Source organism: Tamandua tetradactyla, chromosome 19, assembly GCF_023851605.1.
Source record: "Tamandua tetradactyla isolate mTamTet1 chromosome 19, mTamTet1.pri, whole genome shotgun sequence".
NCBI classification, from domain to species: domain Eukaryota; kingdom Metazoa; phylum Chordata; class Mammalia; order Pilosa; family Myrmecophagidae; genus Tamandua; species Tamandua tetradactyla.
In genome coordinates, this window is record NC_135345.1 from 42,137,391 (window position 1) to 42,147,416 (window position 10,026).

Sequence of the window (10,026 nt, forward strand, 5' to 3'; positions counted from 1 at the left end):
TTTCTCAATCCCATGATGTTGGGTCTCAGCTCATTCCCAGGAGTCCTGTCCCACATTGCCAGGGAGGTTTACAACCCTAGGAGTCATGTCCCACATAGAGAAGGGCAGTAAGTTCACCTGCCAAGTTGGCTTAGAGAGAGAGGCCACATCTGAGCAACAAAAGAGGTGTAACTTTTAGGCATAATTATAAGTATGTTAGTGTCTCCTTTTCAGCTATTATTTTAAAAATAATATAGTGCTGACTGTCTTGCTCTTAAGAGGTGTAATAGTTGACCTATGGAGTAGATGTCTGAATAGGTTATATCCACCTTACAGTTTCTAAAGTGCTGAGTCTAACTCAGATTTAGATTATATTATTTAGATTTATATTATTATAAATAATAATGGGAAAATTACTTTCTGATGTCTAAATGTTACATTTCTCTCAGTGTATCAGAATTTCCTTACTTTGGAATCACTTTGTTATGTGTAAGAGAATAATTCACTTAAATGAATGACTCCATAGAGAAATAGTTGCATTTGTTAGCATTTACATGGGGGCCAATTAACCATGTCTTTCCTTCCTGTCTTTGTTTTCTTGCTTTTTTGAATTTTCTCTTAATCATAAGTATTCTGAAGAGGTTGGGTGGAGAAAGAGAAAAGAGTCTGAATACAAATCCAACAACTATTGCTTTGGAGTTCTTAGAGTACTTGCTTGCATGGGGCTTGAAATGAGTGTTTAAATGACAGTCAACCAAGGACTTCACTGATATTCCAGAATCACCCAGGGTCAAAGGAACACTTTTCCTTGAAGTTGTGGTGACTGTTTTCCCTTTAATTCTTTACTGATGGATTATCTCCCCAATCATTCATTTAGTATGCTGTATTCAAGGACCTTATTACAACTTTACCACTAGAGGGCAGGAATTAGCCCCAAAATCCTGTATAACTTCTATCAGATAGTGCTGTAGATAATGTTTTATGTATTTTTGTTTGGTTGATACTTCTGATGAGGTTCAGAGTACTAGCCAGATGTGTTTGAGTGGGTGAGTAGGTCTAAAAGGACCTCCTGTATCTTTTCTAAACCAAATTTTAGTGACTGGATTATTTGGAGCTTCACTACACTCTACCCATAAACAATAACCAACTTTTTTTGCCTACCTACTATTCACTATGCATAGTTACACACTACCCTCACAACGTAAGTGTTCATTGTGGTAATATATTTACAGACTACAAAAAATATATATACTAGGTTGACTTATAGTAAGGATACATATGAGCTCAGCAGACCACATGCATTTTTTGTGTTCTAATTGGAAATTGTTTAATATATATATGTCAACATATATTTTAGCTGTACGAATTTGGCCAGATGCTACCCAACAATATCATTTCCTGTTGAGTAGCTATATCAGGTTATGCAGTAACACAAATGATCTGAATCAAGTGTTGTAGGGCACTTAAGAACATGCAATTGTATTTCAGATATCCTTATTTTGTTCACTGATGCTTTTTCTACTTTAGTTTCTCTCTTATATGCTGGAAAAGGATTGAAAGTAGGAGATCAGTGAGATGAAATTTATATTTTATAAGTTTAAAATTGAGAGATTTACTTACTTTTTTCTTTGGAGAATTCGGTTTTAATATTTCCATAAAAGTAGATTGGTACATTTTATTTAGTGGCATCCAGTTTATTGATTCTAGCAGTGCTTAGTGCTTCTACCTTTTCTCTTAGAGCTAATACTGGGTGGCAGTCCATATATAACATGGCCAGAGAAGCAGTTCAAGGCTGTCTGATGATATTTGAAGTTATCTTTGGATTATCTCCTAAGATGTAGTTGGGATGGAATCGGTTCAACTCAGCAGTGTGCACTGAGGTCTCTGAAAGTGACTGTTTCACTGCGGTCTTCCCAATGACATACATTATCATATCTTAAAATCTTCCAATACTCTCACGCCCATAGTAGGAACTAAATTAATGTTTGTTGAATAGATGCATGAATTATTATATTGAATTTATAATGTTCCAAAGTTAAAATTACTACATCTTGCCTTTTTGCAAAAGTATCACCCAGTATTCTCTGCAAGCGTCTCTGAGAATATGGCCAGTTGAAACCCCTGTGATGCTGTCTAATTGCTTTGTGCTCTTGCTTCAGAATCAGAAGTGACAGCTTCCATAATAGGTACTGCAAAGATACAGTCCCTACGTGCAAGGATTTACCAGTAACAGGAAAGATAATATGAATACACATATTGCTAAGAGACAGTATTTATGATAAATACTAATATTAAAGTTCTGAGACAAAGCTATGGAGGAACAGAGAAGGAAGTTTATTTTGATTGGAACAATCAAGAATGGCTTCATGGAAAAGGCTGAGAAGGGGGTTGACAGGTGGAGGTGGGGGGAAAGGGTCAAAGTTAAGGTCAGGATATTCTCAACAACAGCCTCCTAAAGTTAGCCTGAAAAGAAACTGACATTCACGCACCAGTTAGTTATAGTCATCTTGTGTTTTCACTGTGTCAAACAGGGTCAAATTCTTAGGACATATTTTGAATATTACTCCTATTAGTAAACCAATAATATTTTCTTTTCTCTGCATTTTAACCTTTGTTTCCTCTCCTCTCTTCTCCTTTTTGCTCCTGTTCTTTTCCTTTCTCATTTCTTTTTTTTTAAACTTTTTAAAATTATATAATATATATACAAAGCAAAGAAATAAAAAAGCAATAGTTATCAAAACACTCTTCAAAAAGTAGTTACAGGATAGATCCCAGAGTTTGTCATGGGCTACCATATGATCCTCTTATATTTTTCCTTCTAGTTGCTCCAGAATATAGAAGGCTAGAGGGCTTAAATACTTTCTTATCACAATTGACTTTTTTCCCTTCTTTTTTTGTGAACAATAACATACATACAAAAAAGCTATAAATTTCCAAGCACAGCACCACAGTTAGTTGTAGAACATATTTCAGACTTTGACATGGGTTACAATTTCACAATTTTAGGTTTTTACTTCTAGCTGCTCTAAAATACTGGATACTAAAAGAGATATCAGTTTAATGATTGAGTGTTCATATTCATTTGTTAAGTCCTATCTTCTATGTATAATTCCACTATCACCTTTGATCTTTCCACACCTCTCTTTGGGGTTGTTTGGGCTATGGCAATTCTAAATTTTTTATATGGAAGGGTCTTTCACTGATATGGGGTAGGGAGATGGAACTATCTGATGTTCTGGAGAGGCTGGGCTAGGTGTCAGGACTTATCTGGACCAGAGACACATCTGGAGGTTGTAGGTTTCTGGCAAGTTACTCTAGTGCCTGGAACCCTTGTGGAATCTTATACATTGCCCTAGGTGTTCTTTAGGATTGACTGGAATGGTCCTGGTTGGGGGTTGGCAGGTTATGATAGGTAGCAAGGTCTACCTGAAGCTTGCATAAGAGCAACCTCCAGAGTAGCCTCTCATCTCCATTTGAACTCTCTCTGCCACTGATACTTTGTTAATTACGCTTCTTTCTCCCCATTTGGTCAGGATGCAATTGTTGATTTCATGGTGCCAGGTCTGGATTCATCCCTGGGAATCCTCTCCCATGTCACCAGGGAAACTTTCACCTCTGATGTCATGTCCCATGTAGGGGGGAGGGCAATGATATCACTTGCAGAGTCGGGCTCAGAGAGACTGAGGCCACACCTGAGCAACAACAGAGGTCCTCCAGAAGTAACTCTTAGGCATACCTTATAGGTAGACTAACCTTCTCCACTACCTATGTAAGCTTCACAAGAGTAAGCCTCATGATCGAGCACCTGGCCTATTGATTTGGGTGTCCCTAAAGTTTGACACAGTAGCAGGGGGTTCCCTGATGGTAAGGTTTAATAGTTCCATAGTATTTCTCCCATCCCTCAGGGGACTTTGCCAATACTTTTTGATTATCTGCTTAATATATACTCTAGGATATTTCCAGGCATTACAATAATCTATACAGGATTAAGGGACCTCTTTCTCATTCTGTGCTCCCTGTGTTTCAGTTGTTCAAATGAGCTATACAGCTAGGTTGAATTAGATTATGCACCACAGAACATTTCAGTTCCAGATCAAATAAACCTTTCTTCCATTGGTCTCAAAGAGTATGTGTGGTTCTGAAATATACACACTGTCTTACTTACCCTATGTTCTGAATTACTTTAACCCCAACCTGTTTGGCTTTGCTCTTGTCTCCAAATATCAGGTTATGCATATAAAACAGCCTCTCAAAATCCAGATAATAATCACTACTCTAGACTTAGTGTGTCTGCTCTAAAAGCTTACAATCTAGGCCCCTATTTTCTTGTAAGCATTTTCTAAAGGTGACCATACCATTGGAGTTTTTTTGTTTCTGGCTATTTTGTCTCACCAAATGTCCCACATGTTCATTCACATAGTTGCGTGCCTCATGACTTTGTTCCTTTTTTGGCAGCACAGCTTTCGTTCATAAGTATACACCATTGTTCATCATTCTACTTCTCTGTCAGTACATCTTTCAGTCACCTGCATTCATCGGGCATCATGTAAAGGGCCCAAAGTCCACAGTCCATCAACATTCTCAATTTCAGATAATTTCATTGCTCCCAAGAGACAGAAAACCAATAAACACACACTCACCAAATAGGAAATCTAAACCTCCTCTTAACTCTTATCCCTCACCCCATTATTTACCTCTGCTGTTGCTGTGGTTGTGCAGATGATTTCCTTTTGAACATAGCTTATAGCATGCAATAGCAGTTTTCCCCCTGTACCCTGGACTTAGACACTCTTTATACACGCATCATATCTTTGAAGTAATTCTTGCAAGAACTCATGCATATTTCTAGTGTGAGTCAGTGGGACACGTAGGTCTATGCAACCCCTTTCAATCTTGTTCATCTTCAATATGGTAATATTACTTCTAGATCCACTAGAGAATCACCTTCACTCCTATCAATTCCCTTACATTGGAGTTCAACCTCATTAGCTAATGGTTCGCTCATCTCTAGCTTATATTATCTCTAAGTCCCCTATATTCTGTTTTATAAGTCTCTAATTATACCTTTATGCTGGTCATAAAAGTGGAATCATACAGTATGTATGTCCTTTTGTGTCTGGCTAATTTCATTCAGCATTATGTCCTGAAGCCTCATCCATCTTGTCATGTGATTCAGGAAGTCATTTTGTCTTACTGCTGCATAATATTCCATCGTATGTATATACCACATTTTGTTGATCCACTTGTCTGTTGATGGGCATTTGGTTTGTTTCCATGTTTTTGGTGATTGAGAATAATGCTGCTATGAACATCGGTGTGCAAATGTCTGTGTCATTGCTTTCAGCTTTTCTGGGTATATACCAAGTAGTGCTATTGCTGAGTCATAGGGCAGCTCAATATTTAGTTTCCTAAGGAACCGCCAAACAGTCTTCCATAGTGGCTGCACCATTATACATTCCCACCAGCAGTGCATAAGTCTCCCAGTTCCTCCATATCCTCTCCAACATTTATAGTTTCCTGATTGTTTAACAACAGCCATTCTTGTAGGTGTGAGGTAGTATCTCATTGTAGTCTTGATCTGCATTTCCCTTATAGCAGAAAGTGAGCATTTCTTCATGTGCTTTTGAGCCATCTGCATTTGCTCTTCAGAAAAATGCCTATTCATATCGTTAGCCCATTTTATAATAGGATTGCTTGTTCTTTTGTTGTTGAGTTGTATGATTTCTTTGTATATACAGGAAATCAAGCCTTTGTCTGATATGTGATTTCCAAATATTTTCTCCCATTCCGTTGGCTGCCTCTTCATCTTTTTGACAAAGTCTTTGAGGTGCAGAAGCATTTGATTTTGAGGAGTTTCCATTTATCTATTTTTTCTTTTGTTGCTTGTGCTTTGGGTGTAAAGTTTAGGAAGTTACCTCCTATTACTAGGTCTTGAGGATGTTTCCTTATATTTTCTTCTAGAAGCTTATGGTGCTAGTTCTTATATTTAGGTGTTTGATCCACTTTGAGTTAATTTTTGTGTAGGGTGTGTTCTAGTTTGCTAACTGCCGGAATGCAATATACCAGAAACGGAATGACTTTTAAAAGGGGGAATTTAATAAGCTGCTAGTTTACAGTTCTAAGGCCAAGAAAATGTTCCAATTAAAACAGGTCTATAGAAATGTCCAATCTAAGGTATCCAGGGAAAGATAGCTTGGTTCAAGAGGGCCTATGAAGTTCCGGGTTTCTTTCTCAAGTGAGAAAACACATGGCGAACACAGTCACAGTTTCTCTCTCATCCGGAAAGGCTCATGGAGAGCACAGTGTCATCTGCTCTTCTCTCCTGGCTTCCTGTTTCATGACGCTCCCCAGGAGGCATTTTCCTTCTTCATCTCCAAAGCACTGGCCGATGGACTCTCTCCTTCATGGTGCTGCAGCATTCTCTGCTCTCTCTGAATCTCCTTCTTTCTCCAGAATGTTTCCTCTTTTATAGGCTTCAGAAAGTAATCAAGACCCACCCAAATGGGTGGAGACATGTCATCACCTAAATCCAGTTTAGTAACCACTCTTGATTAAATCACCTCTAGGGAGATTGTCTAATTACAGATTCAACCATACAGTATTGAATAGGAATTATTCTGCCATTATGAAATGGAATTTTGATTAAAACCTGGCTTTTCTAGGGGACATACATGCTTTCAAACCAGCACAGGGTGTAAGATAGGGGTCCTCTTTCATTTTCTTGGTTATTGATAACCAGTTCTTCCATGTCCATTATTGACATTTTTGTCCCAGCTCAGAGGATTTGGAGGCCTTGTCAAAAATCAGTTGACTGTAGATTTGGTGGTCTACTTCTGCACTCTCAGTTTGATTCCATTGGTCAATGCTTCTGTCTTTATGCCAGTACCATGCTGTTTTGACCACTGTGGCTTTATAATAGGTTTTAACATCAGGGAGTGTTAATCCTCCACTTCTTTCTTCTGTTTTAGGATGCTTTTAGCTATTTGGGGGTCTCTTTCCCTTCAGAGATGAATTTGATAGTTAGTTTTTCCAAATCTTCAAAATATGTTGTTGGAATTTTCATTGGTACTGTGTTGAATCTGTAGATCAATTTGGGGAGAATTGACATAACTATATTTAGCTTTCCTATCCATGAGCAGGAAATGTCTTTCCTCCTATTTAGATCTCCTTTGATTTCTTTTAGCAATGTTATGTAGTTTTCTGTGTACAAGTCCTTTATATCCCTAGTTAATTTCATTCCTAAGTATTTAATTCTTTCAATTGCTATTTTGAATGGAATTTTTTCCTTAAAAAAATTCCTAGCTCCTCAGCTAGCTCATTGCTTGTGTATAGAAATGTTACTCATTTTTGCACATTAATTTTATATTCTGCCACCTTGCTGAATTTGTTTATTAGCTCAAGTAACTTTGCTGTAGATTTCTCAGGATCTTCCAAGGATAATAGCATATCATCTGTAAATGATGAGAGTTTTGCTTCTTCCTTTCCAGTTTGAATGCCTTTTATTTTTTGTCCTGCCTGATTGCTCTAGCTAGAACTTCTAGCACAATGTTGAGTGATAGTGGTGACAGTGGGCATCCTTGTCTTATACCTGATCTTAGGGGGAAGTCTTTCAGTCTTTTTCCATTGAGTACAATGCTGATTATTGGTTTTTCATATATTCCCTTTATCATATTGAGGTAGTTACCTTTGATTCCTATCTTTTGGAGTGCTTTCATCAGAAAAGGAGGCTGAATTTTGTCAAGTGCTTTTTCAGCATCAATTGAGATGATCATGTGATTTTTCCCTTTTGATGTGTTGTATTACATTTACTGATTTTCTTGTGTTGAACCATCCTTGCATTCTTGGTATAAACCCCACTTGGTCATGGTGTATAATTCTTTTAATGTGCTATTGGATTCGATTTGCTAATATTTTATTGAGAATTTTTGCATCTATGTTCATTAGGGCGATTGGCCTCTAACTTTCCTTTCTTATAGCATCTTTACCTGGTTTTGGTATTAAAATTATATTAGCTCCATAAAATGAGTTAGGTAGAGTTCCTTTTTTATTCAATTTTATTGAAAAGTTTGAGCAGGATTGGTGTTAGTTCTTTCTGGAATACTTGATAAAATTTCCCTGTAAACCCATCTGGCCCTGGGCTTTTCTTGGTGGGAAGATTTTTGATGACTGACTGATTCTCTTTACTTGTGTTTGGTTTGTTGAGATTTTCTATTTCTTCCTGAGTTAATGTAGCTTGTTTGTGTATCTCGAGGAATTTGTTCATTTCATCTAAGTTGTCTAGTTTGTTGGTGTATAGTATATAGTATCCTCTTATGATTTATTTTATTTCTTCAGGGCCTGTGGTAACGCACCCCTTCTCATTTCTGATTTTGTTTATTTGCATCCTATCTCCTTTTTTCTTTGTCACTCTTTCTAACAGCCCATCAATTTTATTGATTTTTCTCAAAGAACCAACTTTTGGTTTTATTGATTCTTTCTATTGTTCTTTTGTTCTCCCATTCATTTATCTCTCCTTTAATCTTTGTTATTTCTCTTCTCCTATTTGCTTTGGGGTTAGTTTGCTGTTCTTTCTCAAGTTCCCCCAGGTTTTCTGTTAAGTCCTCAATTTTTGCTCTTTCTTGTATTTTAATATAGACATTTAAGGCAATAAATTTCTGTCTCAGGACAGCCTTTGCTGGATCCCATAAGTTCTGATGAGTTGTATTCTCAATTTCATTCATCTCCATATAGCTACTGATTTCTCTAGCAATTTCTTCTTTGGCCCACTGATTTTTTAAGAGTGTGCTATTTAATCTCCATATATTTGTGAATGTCCTCATTCTTTGGAGGTTATTGAGATCCAGCTTCATCCCATTGTGATCAGAGAAAGTGCTTTGAATAATTTCAATATTTTTAAATTAATAAAGAACTGTTTTGTGCCCCAGCAAATGATCTATCCTGGAGAATGTTCCATGAGCACTTGAGAAGAATGTATAACCTTGTGCTTTGGGGTGCGATGACCTATATATGTCTATTAGGTCTAATCCATTTATCAAGTTATTTAACTTCTCTATTTCCTTGTTGATCTTCTTTCTGGTTGTTCTATCTATAGAGGAGAGTGTGTATTGAAGTCTCCCATCATTTCTTTCTTTCTTTTTTTTTTTTTTAATCTTTCTTCAGAACTGACTCCAAGATACAGAGGTACAGATTTGAGGTTTTTACCCCCAAACCTTAATTGATTTAGTTCTGATTATAAAGGCAATAGTGATTATGAGAAAAACATTAAAATATTTTTTTAAATGCATAGAGAAGAAAATTTTTTTAAAACTTTCCATTAATTCCATTCAAAACAAAATGACTTTTAATAGTTTGGTGATTTTCCTTACCAGCCTTTCTGCTGGGTTTATAAATTAAACATTTAAATGGTTGACATAATATTTTACATATATTTTGTATCCTGTTTTTTGCCATAAAAATTAAACCATATATTTTCTCATGATGTTAAATAATTGAATGTAATATTTACAAACACACTCCATAATATGAACCTAACATAATTTATTTTCTTGTTATTGGACATTGTGCTGAATGAAGTTTTTTGCCATTAATAATGTGATGAATATCTGTCCACAATTGTAATAATTTACAAACCAATATCTTAGATTCATTTCATCTTTTATTCTTTCCCCTCCTCTTCAATTAAATAATTGTTTGCAATACAAGGAATGAAGAGGGTTTAGTTTTATTTTAAATTTTGAAATAATTTCAAACTTTTATGATATTTGCAAAAATAAGGCAAACCAGTACAGAGAACTTCAATATACCCATGATCCAGCTTCCCAGATTTATCAACTTTTAACATTTTACCATATTTGTTGTATCATTCTATCCATCATCTCTATCTATGTATCATCTATTTATCTCTCTCTCTCTCTCTCTCTCTCTCTCTATCTATCTATCTATCTATCTATCTATCTATCTATATTATCATGTATCTATCTTATCTTTCATCATCATCTATCTAATCTATCTATCATCTCATCTAATCTATGTCTCTCTGTTGCCTAA